The following is an 18882-nucleotide window of genomic DNA, read 5'->3' on the forward strand; positions in this document are numbered from 1 at the left end:
CTTCCTACGGCTGAATATGGAAAAATGATGGGGCTTTTAGGGCGAAGGGCAAAGGTTAATGATTTCGCCTAGCTGATGCTTGAAGGTCAGCGCATTGGCAGAGCATCTAGCGCAGTGGCAGAGAAAAGGCTAAGTCACAGATTCTGGCAGGGGACTACCGCATCCCACAATGCAACAGTGCGTTTGTGTCACTCTGGCCCTTCCATGCTGCCTGACGGGGGACGAGCTTAAAGGGGTGTGGGGTCATTACGTAACCTCTATCTGTTATCGTGACAGAGCAGGCAGTTTTGGAGAGCGAGGTTAGGGTCCAGAGGAAAGACAGGAAGTTTTGTTGCTTAGAGCAGATCGTGTTCTGGGCTCCTGAAGGGCAGAGCCTGGCAGCGTGTCCATGCACAGCATATGTCATGCCGAGTCAAAACAGCACTTACGGCTGAGACGGCAAAAAAAACACATCCTGCACCTCCCTCTACCTCCACCTATCCATCTACCTTTCCATCAATCACTCAAAAACCAGAACAGGGCTGCAAACTAAAATAAATGACTAGGGAGCCACCAGCTTCTACAACGCAACATTTTTTTTATCTGCCAGCAGGGCTTGACATTAACTTTTTTGCTCATCATCCACTGTGGCTAGTGGTTTTCCAAAGTTACTAGCCACAATTTTGACATTGATACCATGGGGAAAAAACTGAAATAGGCTAATAAAAAGATTACAATTGAAAAATGTATACATTATATAAAATTCAACCCACCAAAGTGGCTAGTAGTAGTAACTGCTTTCCACGCCACTGCTGAAATCCACCCGCATTTGGCGGGTGTTAAGGTCAAGCCCTGTCTGCCAGTATAATCTCTCGATAAAGTTGGCTGTTCGCAAGTGATTCAGTGCAAAGCTTCTTATTTCAACCCTTTAATAACAGTCACTGCTGCTGCGATGAATGAACAATTCAAATCAAGATACAGAATACACATTTGAAATTTGAAACAATTGAAATAGTTTTTCTAGTTATCTGGTTCTACTAAAGTTAGTAGGGGTGGAACAATGCAACAACATAATCAATGACGTTGATGCATCACGCAGTTTATGTTCATCCCCAATGATGGCAGCTTTGGATCTCAGGCATGCTGAAAGTGAGGTTTTATCCCAAAAAATCTCGAACTTTTGTGCTTTACAACAGAATTTTGTTTTTTTATAAGCATGACAACTGCATTCTATAACTTAACCGAAACCTGAAAATGTTTTAGGACTCACAACTGCATTCTCAGCAACCCCATGCTGTTAAAACGCCAAAAGATTAATAGCAGAAGTCATGGTTATTGTTTATTGGTAAGTTAACCAAAGGATTAATTGACTAATCAAAAATAATTAAAAGATTTAAAAAAAAAAAAAGATAGACTAATCAAGAAAAATCAATAGATTAATCAATTGAAAAAATAATCGGCCTTAAAAATTAGGTATAATATGTCTTGCTTTATTTTCTAAAGCAAACATATACCGGGAAAATGACTCATGGTACCGACAGCTGTGAACTCAGTAACAGCTCTGAATGTTTCATAATAGTCATTTGTTTACAAATCAAATGACTCGCACTGTGTTCATTGAACATGAAAGATGCAGAATATTGGTGAAGGAAACATGGATACACACTCTAAAGATCAACTAGTGTAACTAAACAACTTTTAGCACTACCTCTGAAAATGTTTTCCCAACATCATCATGTAAATGAGATGGGGGATGCACCAATATTAAAATTCTGGACTTACATCAACAGGATGACAATTACTTGTTTTGGTTGATAAACGATAAATACTATTTTGTCTAAAGTTAAAAATACAACCCTAAACTAAAATCAAACATTTTAAATGCTACACGTGAACTTAGGCATCATAAGATTTATAAAGTACAGTATGAATAATGGATATTCATTTTGAGATTTGCTTACATTTAACAGTGTTAATAGTAATTAATAGTGTTTAAAAGAGTAACTTTGCGTTGTGATAAGACGACAGTAAAAGATCATCTGAATGTAAAAATAGAAGAAATGATTTCAATAAATGAAATTTATATCCTATGGTACTACTGATATATCACACATCAGTAATCAATAGAGACAAATTGTTGTCACCGTCTATTGGCGCTTATGCTACCATTTTCGTTGCAGTCTAGAGCCCGGCAGAGACATTCATCCAAACTCATCCCTCGCTATCTCAGTCTATCAATATGTACTACTGAGAGTCTGTCCTTGGCTTATGTTGGCTCTCCTTCTGGGTCTCAATTTCCATCTTTATCTTCCCGCAGATGATGTCATTGTAAAGCCATGTGCCAACTAAACAAGGGCTGGCAAGGGACAGGATTGTGGGATTTTGGAGCACAGAGCACTAATAAGTATTCTCACATCCCTCTGTTCACTGCATGTCCTCTTCTGTTGACATCAACTCAGCACAGCAATGGCTTAGGCAATGAAACAGAACTTCAATTACACACTCATCTGGTTTGGCCCGAGAGGTTTTAGGGCAGAGAGGACACTCACTCTATGATTGTTCGCTGTGTCCCCCTCAAAATTTCCCGCTTAGCTTGGGGGAGCATTGCAGCTGTCACAGGCCTCTATTCCCATTGCCTAATAAGCCAGTAATGCAAAAATCTCTATATAAAAAACCCTTTGCCAACCAAATGTCTGTGATGGTTGAGGGAGTCTTTTTATTAGAAGCAGCACCCAATAATTACCATTCCACTTCACTGAGTACCGGCCCAAGCAATTAATGTGTCATCCAATTAGCCCACCAGGAGATCCATAAAGAGCCCACCATTGTTAGCGTGCAGATGACTCAAACCCAGGTGACGCTCAACATTTGCAAGCTCAGTTAGCCTACAACTTAATGTATGCGTTTCAGTTTATTAACTTAACACAAAACACTCATTCAGGGTGCTTTCAATAAAGTTAGAACCACCTCTTCAGTTTTAAAACATTACAATTAGCACCCAAAAGATTTTTGCCTCCACACATAGTGAGTGAACTAGGAAATTTTACCAGCCATGAAACTGTATTTTGCATTTTTATTTAAAGGTGCCCAAGAATGCTTTTTCACAAGAAGTAATATAAGTCTAAGGTGTCCCCTGAATGTGTCTGTGAAGTTTCAGCTCAAAATACCCCCTAGATTTTTTTAAATACATTTTTTAACTGCCTATTTTGGGGCATCATTAACTATGCACTGATTTTTTCAGCGCGCCGCCCCTTTAATTCGCGTGCTCCCTGCCACACCAGCTCTCGATTATATTACAGCACATTTACAAAGTTCACACAGCTAATATAACCCTCAAATGGATCTTTACAAGATGTTCATCATGCATGCTGTATGCATGCTTCGAATTATGTGAGTAAAGTATTTATTTTGATGTTTATATTTGATTCTCTATGAGTTTGAGGCTGTGCTCCGTGGCTAATGGCTAATGCTACACTGTTGGAGAGATTTATAAAGAATGAAGTTGTGTTTATGAATTATACAGACTGCAAGTGTTTAAAAATGAAAATAGCGATGGCTCTTGTCTCCGTGAATTCAGTAAGAAATTATGGTAACTTTAACCTCATTTAACAGTACATTAGCAACATGCTAACGAAACATTTAGATAGACAATTTACAAATATCACTAAAAATATCATGCTATCATGGATCATGTCAGTTATTATTGCTCCATCTGCCATTTTCGCTGTTGTTCTTGCTTACCTAGTCTGATGATTCGGCTGTGCACAGATCCAGACGTTACTGGCTGCCCTTGTCTAATGCCTTTCATAATGTTGGGAACATGGGCTGGCATATGCAAATATTGGTGCGTACACCCCGACTGTTACGTAACAGTATTTTGTTGAGATCCACGTGTTTTCCGGAAGTCTTTTAAACAAATGAGATTTACATAAGAAAGAGAAAGCAATGGAGTTTGAAACTCAATGTATGTCTTTTCCATGTACTGAACTCTTGTTATTCAACTATGCCAAGGTAAATTCAAATTTTGAATCTAGGGCACCTTTAAATAAATGAAATTTTAAAATGATTTTTGAAGAAATAATACTTTTATTCACCAATGACAGATCAAATTGAAAAAAAAAAAGTGACCGTAAAGACATTTATAATGTTACAAATGATAACATTTTGAACTTTCTGTTCATCAATGATTCATGAAAGAAATTTATCACCATGAAAATATATTAGGAACCACAACTGTTTTCAACATTGATAATACGAAATGTTTCTTGAGCTGCAAATCAGTATGTTAGAATTATTTCTGAAGGATCATGTGACACTAGCTATGTTTCCATCCAAAGTTGCAAATTTAACTTATGCGCAAAATTGGAATATCGCATAAAACATTCGCGAATAAAGCACCTGTGGGATTCCATCCATCCCACAAAATCGTCACTTCCTGGGAAAGTGGCACAAAATACAGTATCTGTAATAAAAATGTGAGGTCATGCAATCGGGGTTCAAACTGTGGCTCTTTTTTCGAACATACCTTCTGATGTTCATTCATGTTAATTTCAGTAAAGCGGAAGAGATGATCAGTTCGTGTGCGCTTGAAGCTGCCGCTTCGCTTGAACTCAGGAGCTACAGTGATCTGTCACGCCACATTAAAGAGTGCCAAAACAGTATTTATTGTTTGAATTTTCGTAGTAAAACTGACAGAATTTGAAAACTGAGGCTTTGTTTCATATCAGAAGTAACAAAGTACAAAACTTATTGTGATTTATTGAATAGGAGGTACCCTTAATTGTTCATTCATCAACTGAAACAGCATAGACTAAAAGATTGATTCTTGGGATTTAATAATTGATATAGATTCTTCAAAATGATTAAAATCTAGAAATTGGTATTTTTAACACAGCTCTAATTATGAGACATGATACATTTCAGTAAGTGGCACTGTTTCTTTCCATCCCATGTGTTTAAGAGAACAAAAACGTCACTTCCTGGGAAACTGGTACAAAATATCTGTAATAAAAAAGTGAGTTCCTGCAGTCGGGGTTGAAACTGTGGCTCTTTTTTTTTCCTACATCATAAAAGACACACAGACAAAACAATATACGCAGTCATGCCTGGTGTTTGTAAATGCAAACATGTGAGATGCCTCTGGAAGGGAATAAAACCAAATCATTCTGATGACAGACTTTGGCTCAGGGATATATAAAACAACATTTGAGATGCTGTGCAATGAAATTGGTCAGTCCAGTTATCCAGTCACATCCACTGAGGCAAAGTCACAAGAGTTTTTTGTTGCACATCAAGCAATATATTCGAATGTGATATCCCAAAATGTGCATAAAAATAGATGGATGGAAACATGGCTACTTAAGAATTGAGTAACGGCTGCTGAAAATTCAGCTTTGCCATTAAGTAGTGTAATAAAAATGTATAATTCAGATTTTGATCTCCATATCCATATACATATATTATATATATCTTCCAAGGGGTTTTTTCCCTCCTAGGACTTTTTTCCCAGTGTTAGCACGCTGGGTTTTTCCCCTAGGGGGTTTTTTCCACCCCTGGGAGTCAGCCGACATTGGCTTAATGTAGCACCATCTTGTATATGTTACATATTACCACGCTTGCTTGTACAGCTTATTTTTAACCACTTCTCTTTTTTCTGTGCTTCTAATATGTAAAGCTGCTTTGAAACAATTACCAATTGTAAAAAGCGCTATATAAATAAATTTGACTAGTTTAGTGTATTGTAGTACTTTTTGACAATTTAATTGTTTTGCCCTTTTTTCCTTGTATATGTGTCAAAAAGTGCAGCTCACCGAGTCATAGCATCATATGCAAGCTAGTCTCAGTTTATTCTCAGTCTCTCTGTTAGAAAACATTCAATTCATTACAGATGTTTTTCAGTTGATGGTTTGTATGTCTTTGATTTTAATCACTTGAGGATCAGACTATAAGCAATAATTGAGATCATTTTGACAGTTCCATGTAAAGTATGAATTATGTTGCACTTCCTAATAAAGTTACCTTTTATTTTATTTACCTGCCAAAGCATTTATTTGCATCTGCAGTTCTGCTGTTCATTTTGGACTCACTCTGAAAACAGCATAATGCAAAAAAAAAAAAAAAAAAAAAAGGAAAGAGCTGGGGAAATAATAACAGCACGCACTCACACTGCCAAATCCAGCACAGGAATGTGACACTCAACCAAATGGACAAACATGCTCTTGTACAGGAAATGGTTGGGTCAGAGTGCACATCATTTCCTCTGTAAACCGAGGGATGCATTTCAGAAATGGCTTATAGAATGCGATTGAAAAAAGAAAGTTTGCGAAATGCAAAGAGGATTCTTTCCTGCAAACAAGTTTAATGATGCAGCCTGAAAATCAGTTCAGTTTCTTTCTCAATCATATCGCAGTACAAACTATTTCACCTCCGGGAACCAAACTGGCTCTCCATCTGCTTCATGAAGTTTTCACTCAAAATAAACAAAAGGTCAATGGTCTCCAAATTATAGGATGAAATATTGAAATGTTCTTATAAACTCTTCTTAATTGGCAGTTTATGGAGTAAAATTTATGGAGTAGTGTGTAATGTTGCTTTTTGAACATAAACAACATCTGCAAAGTTACGACACTCAAAGTTCAATGTAAAGGGAGATATTTTCTTTTAAACAATTCACTATTTAAGGGCGACAACAAACGGCTGGTAGGGACTACAACGAGCTTTTCACGGGTTAGTGAAATCACTAACCCTAAAATTTACATAAACCCTGGCTCCGGGAACATGCAACAAAGGGGGCAAGGCGATGTTGGGCTGCTTTAGAGAAGAGGAAGAGTTGTTGTAGTAGATCGTTGTTATCATGCCGTCATTTTACGCCAGACTGCTTCACAAATGAGGTTCAATTCAATGCTGGATTTGCACAAAAGATTAACATGACGGCACCTGCTAGTCGATGAGTTGAATCAACTCCACAGAAACTACATAAATGTATCCACTAACCATTCAGAAACATCCAGTTGCATTCTAAAAGTTGTAACTTCTGTCCATCAGTTTCCGATTCCGGTTTGAACAATGTATGGCTGAACACCATTACTGACAATCATCGTTTTGGGTTTGTAAGATTCTTCAGCTTTGTCGTTGTTGAGCAACCGAAGCGTGAGCTGATAAAGCTCCGCCCTCTTTTGGAAAGTGAGACAGGAGCAACAGCTCATTTGCATTTAAAGTGAAACACACAAAAACTGTGTGTTTTTCCTCACACCCAAATAGGGGCAAATTTGACAAGCTATAATAAATGATCTGTGGGGTATTTTGAGCTGAAACTTCAGACACATTCTGGGGACACCAGAGACTTATCTTGTAAAAAGGTGAATTACATGTGACATGATAGGAACTTCAGTAAGTTCTACTGTATCTTTCAACATACCTTCTGATGTTCATTCATGTTCATTTCATGCTGTAACTAATAGTAAAGCAGAAGAGATGATCAGTTCATGTGCGCACCACGCTGCCGCTTCGCTTGAACTGAGGCGCTACAGCAATCTGTCACGCCACATTAAAGACTCCGCCAAAATAGTATTTATTGTTTAAATTTTGTAGTAAAATTGACAGAATTTGAAAGCTGAGGCTTTGTTTCATATCAGAAGTAACAAAGCAAAAAAAAAAAACTTCTTGTGATTTATTGGATGGGAGGTACCCTAAATAGTTTAGTCTATGAAGTTTAGAGGAGATTCGCTAGCAGAAGGCTCGTCCACTCCTGACAGCAAAATGGAAATATTTGTATGACTTTCTAACATTTACAGATGGAGAATATCCCGGTAAAATGTAAGTTATGTGCTGAGGAAAACACCACATCACAAACGCATTAAACAGCACAAGTATCTGTCAGCACACGTATCTGTCAGACTCAGAGCATCTGACAGGGCAAGCCGCTGTAAACTATATCTTAATCTTATGAGTTAGGCTGTCTCATGTTTAGGACAAACTGTATTATGCATTTACCCGCAGCAGCACTCTGCAACATCCTCGTATAAAACTACTGCATATTGATATAAATGGTATGCCTCATTCCATATCGTATACAAAAAATATATCGATATATCGTACAAACTCGATATACCGCCCAGCCCTAGTTCATCGAAACAAAGATTGATTAAAATCAAGAAAATCAATATTATCAACCCAGCCTAGCATCCACACAGCTGAAATGTTTTCCTGTTGTAGCTTATCCACATTGTGTGCACGAAATATGTAAGCTATGTTGCATGAATATGCAATGGTATGCATGAATGTTGTCTCAAAATTTCCTGTAGATGGTGCGAACAATGCATTATCATGGTTAGTGGTTGGCTAAATGTCTGAAAGGTTAGATTAGAAAAGGAAGTCTCTTCCAAACTAAAAAGCTAATACAAAAGCCAAGCCCTTCTAATAATAATGACAGTATGACTGAGTGTGCATGGGCCATAAAAGCTTTACTCATTAACCCGTGCTTGTCCACACCCTTAACACAATGCTAATAGTTATAAGGAAGTAATTTGATCAAGTTTGTTTTATTAAGCTCTTACGTTTGTAACCGTGTATGTGTGAGCACATGTACAAATAAATAATATGCTAACATACCACGCCGCCCAGGCTCCAGTCACACAAAACAAACAGGAGAGTTGGCAACAGCCCAAGACTCTCGTCTCCGCAGTGCAAGTTCAGGTCAGGTCGTTCCTGACGCTTGTCTCTCTGCCATTCATACTCATTTTTTCCATTCTCATTTATACTTACTGCATTGAGGTTCACAGAGATTAACCCCTCGGCATCCAATCTGTTACATCCATCAAAGCTGAGGCCCATACTCCCATTCACAGCCGAACAGTTCCAGGTTTGCCAACTGATGCTGTGGTGTTTAATCTCCAAGGCTAGAACTGCAATTCAAAGCTGTCTGAAAACACATCTAAAAACACCATAGGAAAACTTCTCATCATAAATCTAAAAAAAAAAAAAAAAAAAAAAAAAAAATACATGCACTGATGCATGTATTTTTCCCCCTTGTAGAAAATCAAGGAAAATTCCCACCAACAACGACACAAGCTGGATTCTCCATTTGAGGCAGAAGGCCAGGCCAGAGTGTGAGGCAATTATGGATGTGCAAAACTACAAGGTCAACGACACACAAGAGTGTCCATGATAAAGAAAAGGAAAAATCTTTTTATTTCAGTGAATCTGTACAAAAGTGGTCCTTTGAAGGCTTTCAGAGTGTTTTATACCATGCTAACTGTCTAAAAGCAAAAGACTCAAATCTCTTTTATCGTCGACCGGTTGATGGACGACGACTAGTTGACTACCCTGACCCATGCCTAGAGGCAATGGCCCAAGCACCAGTGGCATTGGCCCAACAAACACACACCATAGCTTCATCAGCAAATACCTTAATGTGCTTCCATGAAAGAGTGAGAGGCAAAGCATGTGTGTTTCTCTCACGTTTTGCACAGTCAGCCGACATGCAATTCACACTGCGGCATAACCAGGGCAGGGCCAGTGGACTCAGTGCAGGGGTACTAACACAAAGCGGTAGGCTCATGGGATCCACAAATGGGACATGAACAAAGGGGTGTCTTAACAGTTTAACTTAGATCCGACACACACATCTCCAGACATTCTACAGCACACTTACGGACCGCACACAGTTCATTGCCTGACCGTTTGATGCATATTGCAGACAAAAATGGCAGGAACTGCCTGAATTACTACAATCTAGTATCTAATCCCTGTCTAGCAGGGCTTCTGTGGAAAAACAAGGCAACATTTGACAACCTTTGCAAGGTTAAATCATTAATAATCAGAGTTTGTTTGACAAATCTCTGAAATGTACAGAGAAAAAAAGGCACCTGTGGATGCCAGAACTTTACAGTAAAAAATATGGTAGCAACATTTTAGGTTTTACAGATTGAACTTAAATTGAAAGTAAATTTATAATATAATATATAATATAATGACAACCACAATAAAACATGTGGTAATGAAAAAGCCACATGATGAATCCAAGATCATCACAAGTTGCTTTTCAACAATCTGACGCAAATACTAAAATATAGAAGATGCATACAGCGTCACGCACACAAATACAAAACACAGTCATGGTAACACGCATGACACTAAAATTATGCAATAAACATTGATTTAATAACATAAGATGTAACATAAACCCCTAATGTACATAAGTGATAAGAAAAAAACTAAGATTAAACAATTATTTAAATGAAGAAAAAAAAAACATCAACTGTGTAGTGTCACACAGGAAATTCTGGGAATGTCAGTTTAAGGCCTTTCACTGAAAATTATAAGATTCATTTCCAAAAAAAAAAAAAAAAACCTGTACATTTTACAGTCTTTTTACTGTTAAATTACATTAAATGTCCCATTAGATTCATTAGTTTTTCACTGTATATAGTCAGGAAACACTGTTCACCAATTAATAGGTTTTTACTGTAGCATTTTTAAAGTCTTTAAACATTAAAATTATGATCATTTTTTACAGTGCAGATTTTCCCATTTCATATAAAGAGCACATAAAGTCAAAGGCAACTGTGTATGGTTTGAGTCTAAATTGGTGATTTGCAGAATAAGCTGCAAAGTGTACCGGACTTCATGCCAATAGACAAAGCCTGACTACACGGGTCATGTACCCGGATTTTTTTTTTTAATTAAAAGCAGTCAACTAAACATAATAGAGGCATCGAAAAGCATTGAAAATGTACATCTAAATTCTACTGCTGGGGTCACAATGTTAAGCTTTAAAAAGCACCGTCTCTTACCACGAGTGACCTCGCAGATTATTACTCCCAGAAGAAAAAGAAAAGGGGGGAACTGTGGAGAAAAAAAAACTAAAGAAAAGAGAAAGTAAGATAAAAGAAGAGATAATGGGATTGTCTATCAGGCTCCGTCACAGTTTCTAAGAAATTGGGTAAGAGTTCAAGCTGTATTGTCTTACAAAAGAACTACTGGAGGAGAAATTTCACAGAAACTATGGCACTGCAGAAGTACAACCTCACCCATGTTCAAAGTTCACTTACGAGAGAGAACAGGTCCGGAGATGGAAAATAGCTATAGGATCACGTAACTCTTGATGTAAATACAGCTTAACGCGTCCTACTCTACATCCGTTCTCTGAAATAAAAGAAAAGGGAAGATAAGGAAAGACTCCGGATATCAAATTCACATTATGGTGTATATATGTCTGCCTTCCAAGAAGGGATTCAGGTATCCTCAGAAAGTTTGCTATGGTTTTCTTAATATGCATGAGTGTGTTTATTCTATAGGGAACAGGACTGAGCTACAGCAGATATTAGATATTAATGATATATTCATTGTTTGTAATGATTTTTAATAAGCTTTTTATTTGGTCATTATTAACCCTCTGGAGTCTGAGGCTGATTTGGGGCCTGGAGACATTTTGACATGCCCTGACATTTGTGCTTTTTTCAGTTGTTCATAAACATATTAATGACACAAGTCTCATTACACTGTATTCAGCACAAACTAGGCCACCATAATATATGAGGAACATGTATGTACAGGTTTGTGTTTTTGAAGGAATAAAGTTTATGCGTGGTTATTGAAAAAACAAAAAACTTAAGTCACTGAAATAAGGCCAAAAAATATAATAAATCTGTGTTCACAAGACTTCTGGGTATTGGAGGTTGTAGACTAGAGTTTTTGCTTCAAAATGATGTAAAAATTATCCTGCCTACTTGTTCATATAAAACAATATATTGATTTAGTTTTTGTAAGACACTTTTTGTCAAGAAACACAGTATGTGTGGAGGCGTGAATCATCATGAATAATGGGCCATTTACACCTGAGAAGACAAAATAATCGCATAATGACCTGTGATGACTTGCATATTAATGAGCTCTTTCAGTCAGGTAGGCTGTGAAAAAACCCTCTGTGATCATGTCTCAAGCTCATGTATATCAAACATACAGAAAAAACAGCAATACTGTGAAATATTATTACAATTTAAAATAATGGTATTCTATTATATACTTTAAAATATAATCAATTTCTGTGATGCAAAGAGTCTGAATATAGGCTTTTAGTTTAAAAGCATGCACATTTGGAGAAATATTGATGGATTCTCATATGTTTATGTCAATTTTCTATACATTAGTAATAGTAATATTTATTTAATATTCATTGTCATCACTATGATCGCTGGTGTTTTCAATTATATAATACTTGCAGCCGGAGGGCGCTCTGTGCACATTTAGTCCACAAATTCATCTAAAGAAAACAGGATATTCCAGGAATGGTGTTTTCAATTCATACTTGCAGCCGGAGGGCACTCTGTGCACATTTAGTCCACAAATTATTCTAAAAGAGAACAGGACATTTCAGGAACTAACGGCATGTCTTCCCGGTCACAAACCATGACTTTTACATACAGATAAGCACTTTTCAAGACAATAAATACATGATTGAGATGATGCATTTATTGCCTCATAATTTGCATCCGAATAGCGCTGGCTCCGTGGGCGTGGCCACATTAGCGGATAATGAGCTGAATCACGTACTTCTGACGTGTTTATTTTCATACATATTACATAAACACAGAATTTTTGTGTACGATTTGACTTACACGATTTAAAACCTGACATTTCAATGTTTCTTTAGACATAAGTCTAATTTTTTTGTGATTAGTATTCACTAAGTTGCAGTTCATTTTCTGAGAACTATCAGATTAAACTTTGTTCAGAGGGAGACGACAGATCATGCATCATGTTAGTTTTCTTTATTTTGCAAAAAGCACAACATTTTGTTTTTACTCTGAGTGTACACAAATAAAAGAAGATATTCTATAGTTTCAATTGATATATTACTTATGTCTCTATGACAAAAAATGACGGAGTATTTTAAGTCTGTTTTGCTGCAATGTGAAAAAATGAGAGTTAATAATGCCTTTTCTAAAACCTGTATAGATGGGCAAGTTCCACGCCTGCTTCTTTGCTCATAATTTATGAGCATGAAAGTGCCATAAAGGAAATAATTTTCTTTTCTTTCAGGCAATTAATAGACTTAAAGATATTTTAAAAAGTAACAGTAAAGGCATTTACAATGTTTAAAAAGTCTTCTATTTTAAGTAAATGCTGTTGTTTTGAACTTTCTATACAAACCAAAACCTGAAAAATGTATCAAGGTTTCCACAAAAATATTAAGCAGCACAACCTTGCAACATTGATAATAAAAAATGTTTCCTGAGCAGAAAATCAGCATATTAGAATGATATCTGATGGATCATGTCATAGTCGCCAATCGGCCGAGCTTCCAAGGGAAAACATGAGAGATACTCTCCGTTAATTTTAACTAATCAAAAATTTGATTGAGATTTGGGAAACTCTGATTGGTGGATCTCACATCAGGTCCCAGGGAGTCATAAAATATGCAATTCTACCTTTATATTTAGCGCCTAACAAAAAAAAAAAAAAAATGGGGATTGAGTGCCTATGAATTATGTGACACTGAAGACCAGTGTAATGGCTGCAGAAAATTCAGGTTTACCATCACAGGAAAAATGTGTTTAAAACTTTCATTTTCAATTGTAATACTATTTAATGAAATAAATGCAGTCTTGGTGCGCCAAAAAGGCTTGCCAACCCTAAAAAGACCTAACAGGACCTCAGCAACAACACCATGAAAAACACAACTGTTTATTAGGAGATGCCAAACACTTAGACACAATTGGATTCAAACAAGCAGAAAATCAAGTTAATTAAATTAACTGGAGCAACAGCCACCAACACTGCTCCAAACAAACCCTCTGACAAAACAAAGCAGCAAACATTGAACAAACAGAATCAGACTTTACAGTGAAAACACATAAAGCTCAACTTCCCACTGGTACATCTTTGTTTTGTGTGTGAGTTTCTCATGTGAACTTCCCTGCTTCCTCTCTCTTTTTTCCTCCTTTCCTTCTATCTCTCACCCTCCCTCTAGCTCAATCTCCTGTCTCTTCTTCTATGTGGTTGACAGCACAAATTTGTGGTCATGACCTTTATCTCAGAGGCTGACTGTGAATGCTCAGGCCTTGGGCTGTGGAGCTCTGAAGCAGTCACAGATATCCCCACACAGTGCCTGGTCACCTACTCACAGAAAATTAACCTCACTGTCTCCAACATCTGGCAATGGTCAACATTTATTTCAACACATCTCTCCATGTTCTGGCTGCTAAAACACGTGATATACAAGAATTTCTGCTGCTTAAAGGATTAGTTGACTTTCAAATGAAAGTCCAAGCTTTACTCACCCTCAAGCCATCCTAGGTGTATGTGACTTTCTTCTTTCTGATGAACACAATCAGAAGAAAATCCGAGCTTTATAATGACAGTGAGTGGGATCAACGGGTATGAGCTGAAGAAAGTGCTTCCATCCACATCCATCCATCATAAACATATTACACAAGGCTCCAGGGGGTTAATAAAGGCCTTCTGAAGCGAAGCGATACGTTTATGCACAAAAATATCCATATTTAACAAGTTATGAAGTAAAATATCTAGCTTCCACCAGACCGCCTTCCGTATTCTTCAAAAAGCTTACGCTGTTTGTCCTACACTTTCCCTATTCAACTTACGGAAAAAACGGAACTGGCGCAGCGTTCGTTCTGTAATTAGAATAGGGAAGGTGTCCAGCATAAGCTTTTTGAAGAATACGGAAGGCGGTCTGGCGGAAGCACTTGCAAGGCAATCATTTGTATTTATATTATATAATAATATAATATAATATATAATTTTTTTTTTTTTTTTTTGGAAAATGACAGATCGTTTCTCTAGATAAAACCCTTATTCCTCGTCTGGTATCATTTAAAGTAGGGCTGTGCGATATGACGGTATATATCGTTACCACGGAAAAAAAAATTCTATCGTTAAATTTCTATTGATTTTGCTATATTGTATATATTGTAGTATGTAAATATATTGGACTATTTACACTTCAGAGTGATGAAATGCATGAATGAGAATATAAAGAGTGGGACATGCTTGATGTTAAAAGAGTTATAAGCGGAATATATCCTGAAAAGGAACTCGGTGCAGCACTCATGCTGACTGACACGCATGAAACCTGCCTCTCTCAGAAGGCAATCGCAAATTAGAGACGTGCTCGATGTTAAAGTGTATTAAGCACAATAATTAGGGGTGGGCGATATACTGGTAGACACAATTAGCCGGTAGAAATTTGTCAACTGGTAGAGATTTTGGATGATCGTCTCTGTCACGTGAGGTTGCTATGCTGCGCAGTCACGAAAGCTTATAATTTGCGTGAGTTTTTAAGCATTGCGGTTTAAAAACAAGTGATTTTAAACAGTTTAAGTGCAATTAGCAGCGAAAGACAACTCGTTTCAGCATATGTACACGCTCTCTGAAGAGACTGTTTCTCAGTGCTGTCTGAGAGATGCGCGACATGAAGCCACTGCTCATAGAGCACGCAAGGACTGAACTAAGTGCTTTCTGATGCCTAATTGGGCTTGAACGGTTAAATACACATACCTATGTGTCAAAGCGACCACGTATTTGCAAATAACAGAGCCATTTATGTTTTATGTGAAGGTACATTTGAGAAGGCTCGAGTTAATGGATCGGTGCAGTCAGTCTTAAAGGGACAGGATCCAAATTTACCTGCTAATCAATCAAAAAAAGAGAGAAAATCTCTCACTGCTTGCTTTTGTAACTTTAATAAGAATAAAAGTATATTTAAATTACACAGTAAAGATTATACATTGTTTTTTATACCTTTGATTGCTTTATACATTTTCTAGCTCTTGAAGTTTTTTCATGTAGGTCTATATCGTGTCTTTGTTCTGTTCTGTAGTTTGTTTTCTTTGCTCTTTCTTTATCACAGTTTATGTCTTCAGTAAGCTTGAGAGTTTTTAAAAATTTTTTAATTATATTGAAATTGATGATAATTATGAAATTTCAATGAAATTAAAAATTTTAATATCATAATCTTATTTAAAGGTGCCATTGTTTTTTGCCAACGTTTTTTTACAAGATGTAATATAAGTCTAAGGTGTCCCCTGAATGTGTCTGAAGTTTCAGCTCAAAATACCCCATAGATTTTTTTAAATTAATTTTTTTAACTGCCTATTTTGAGGCATAATTAGAAATGCACCGATTCAGGCTGCGGCCCCTTTAATTGCTCGCGCTCTCCGCCCCCTTCCCGAGCTCTCGACTCTATCACTGCATAAACAAAGTTCACACAGCTAATATAACCCTCAAATGGATCTTTACAAAGTGTTCGTCATGCAGCATGTCTAATCGCGTAAGTGCAGTGTTTATTTTGATGTTTACATTGATTCTGAATGAGTTTGAGGCTATGCTCTGTGGCTAACGGCTAATGCTACACTGTTAGAGAGATTTATAAAGAATGAAGATGCGTTTATGAATTATACAGACTGCAAGTGTTTAATAATGAAAATAGCGACGGCTCTTGTCTCCGTGAATACAGTAAGAAACGATGGTAACTTTAACCACATTTAACAGTACATTAGCAACATGCTAACGAAACATTTAGAAAGACAGTTTACAAATATCACTAAAAATATCATGTTATCATGGATCATGTCAATTATTATTGCTCCATCTGCCATTTTTCGCTGTTGTCCTTGCTTGCTTACCTAGTCCTAGTCCACCTTTAAAGCAAAAATAACTATATTGTAATATATATCGTTATTATCGTGATATAAAATTACTCATATCTTGATATAAGATTTTGGTCATATCACCCAGCCCTAGTTTAAAGCCCTTTGAAGCTGCACTGAAACTGTAATTTTGACCTTCAACCGTTTGGAGGCCATTGAAGTCCACTATTAGGAGAATAATCCTGGAATGTTTTCATCAAAAACCTTCATTTCTTTTCGAATGAAGAAAGAAGGACATGGACATCTTGGATGACATGGGAGTGAGTAAATTAGCAGGAAAATTTTAATTTGAAAGTAAACTAATCCTTTAAAAGAATTTAATGTGAATTTGAATATGAATTTGAACCGTCATTTAACGTTAGTACCTTGTTCTACTTTATTTTCTATTGCCATATCTGACCGAACTACAAACGTTCCACCGATGTTTGTGAAAAAGGGATGTGCACTTGACAAGCTCCCTATGCCACTGCACGCTCAATCCACTCACTGTGTTTCGCATCAGCTCGTGCAATCGATGCATCGTGAATCGAGAAATGATTCTGGATCGATTCTGATTTTTTCTAAATGTATCACCATTCTCTCTGAATCACCATAGGTGCATCCCTATTTAAAATACATACAGGTCAGCCATCAGACAAAGGAACTCAAATTCCCATGACTTCTAGTTACACCTTAGCCTGCGTTCTGCTCTTCTGCACAGTCCTGTCTGAGTGAGGGGGAGGGCAGGAGAAGGCTCTGAATCAGCAGGGGAGAGGGGCAAGCAGGGCCCAAATCTGCTGCTCACTCTGAGCTGCAATGAAGCACTTAGAGGTGGTGTTGAATTTCACACTCCTGCCCTGTCCACTGCAGAATGGCCATTTCACTGAGGAAATTCAAAACCAGCCATGCAGTTAAGAGCAGGCGACCCTTAATTACAGCCCAAGAAGCCCTTCACATGGTGTTTATGACTGGAAAATGAATTAATGATCAGTTCAGTCTGCATGGCAATAGGGTGCTAAAGAGAAGGGCTGAATCTGTTGTGTCAGATCAATCATGCTCTTCCCAAGCAGAAGGAATCCATCTGTGTACTTTCAAGAAGACGAGTGTGAGTGTGTATGTGTGTGTGTGCGAGAGAGAGCGCATATATATTACCTGATGACTGAAGGAAGATTAGGTCTGATATCTGCTAGTATGAGAATACACAATCACCTTGCTGGAGCAGCTGATGGAGTGACATGATAGAGGTGCATCCTTATGTCCACGGACCGCCCGGACTCAGTTCCCTGGTCAACCAGATGCATATTGTTCAGAAAACTGGAAAGCACCGACAACGATCTCAGGAGGATCCAATCAGATTGGCTGAGAAGTTATCAATCTGCTAGGTAACAAAACTTCGTCATTGATAAAATGCTGACTTTTTTTAAAATACTTTTTAAAATTAATTAAATTAATTCTATTAATTTATTTATTACAATTATTTGAATACCTATTCTATAATGTGTATGTTTTTCATTTAAAAAAAATAAATATTTATTTTTAATTATTTTTTGGGGGACATAATATCAAATATGTCAGGGTTAAACAACTCTCCTGATAACACAATGAAGAAAAAAAAATTAAAAACAAAAAATATTAATTAAGTAGTTTGGCATTATACTTTATTATTATTTAAATATACTACAAAGTTTTATACTACAAATATTTCAAAACTTTTGTCTGTCAAATCAAAGTCATGTGGTGCAACCAACATGCAAAAAATTACAGGAAATTATATCATAGACCCTGACTGTGTGTCAAGGTCATTAAGTTACTTAAAAATATCAAAGGTTATGGCAAGGTTAATTCAGTTTGGAATGTCACATGGTGCAACCTGCCAAAACACTTCTTAAGATTAATAATTGTTAATAATTAATAAACATTAAAACTAGGGCTGCAAGATACTGGGAGAAAAAAAAAAAAAAAAAAAAAAAAAACTGGCATTGCGATATTTTGTTTTGCTGCGTTATATACTGTGATATGAAAACAGTTTCACCGGATGATTGAATAGCTCTATTTAGATAGAATTAATCTTTCTAGAATGATTGGGGTAATTTTGTAGGGGAGTGAATCTGCATAGAAAATAAACAAATTACAAGCACAGTCAACAGTGCTTTATGTTTTTCAGTTAAGTCTAACAGCATTCAGGAATAGAAATTTAATAATCAGATGTAAAATAACACTGCATAGTCTTCACTGTATAAATTAAATATAATTA

At 36.8% G+C, this 18882-nt stretch overlaps 1 protein-coding gene across 4 annotated transcripts in view; it reads right to left on the reverse strand.

Moving 5' to 3' along the window:
- Positions 1 to 18882, reverse strand: part of nck2a (NCK adaptor protein 2a) — a 76882-nt gene that overhangs the window by 53029 nt on the left and 4971 nt on the right. The window contains exon 2 of one of the 4 annotated variants that reach the window (XM_048193142.1): positions 17838 to 17911. The exons of 2 other annotated variants lie outside the window; for them this stretch is intronic. The gene's annotated coding sequence lies outside the window, so the exon portion shown is untranslated. Of the gene's footprint in view, positions 1 to 17780; positions 17912 to 18882 lie in introns of all 4 variants that reach the window. One more of the 4 variants, XM_048193143.1, reaches the window with a different exon arrangement.

This window comes from Megalobrama amblycephala, linkage group LG6 (genome assembly GCF_018812025.1).
Source record: "Megalobrama amblycephala isolate DHTTF-2021 linkage group LG6, ASM1881202v1, whole genome shotgun sequence".
NCBI lineage: Eukaryota > Metazoa > Chordata > Actinopteri > Cypriniformes > Xenocyprididae > Megalobrama > Megalobrama amblycephala.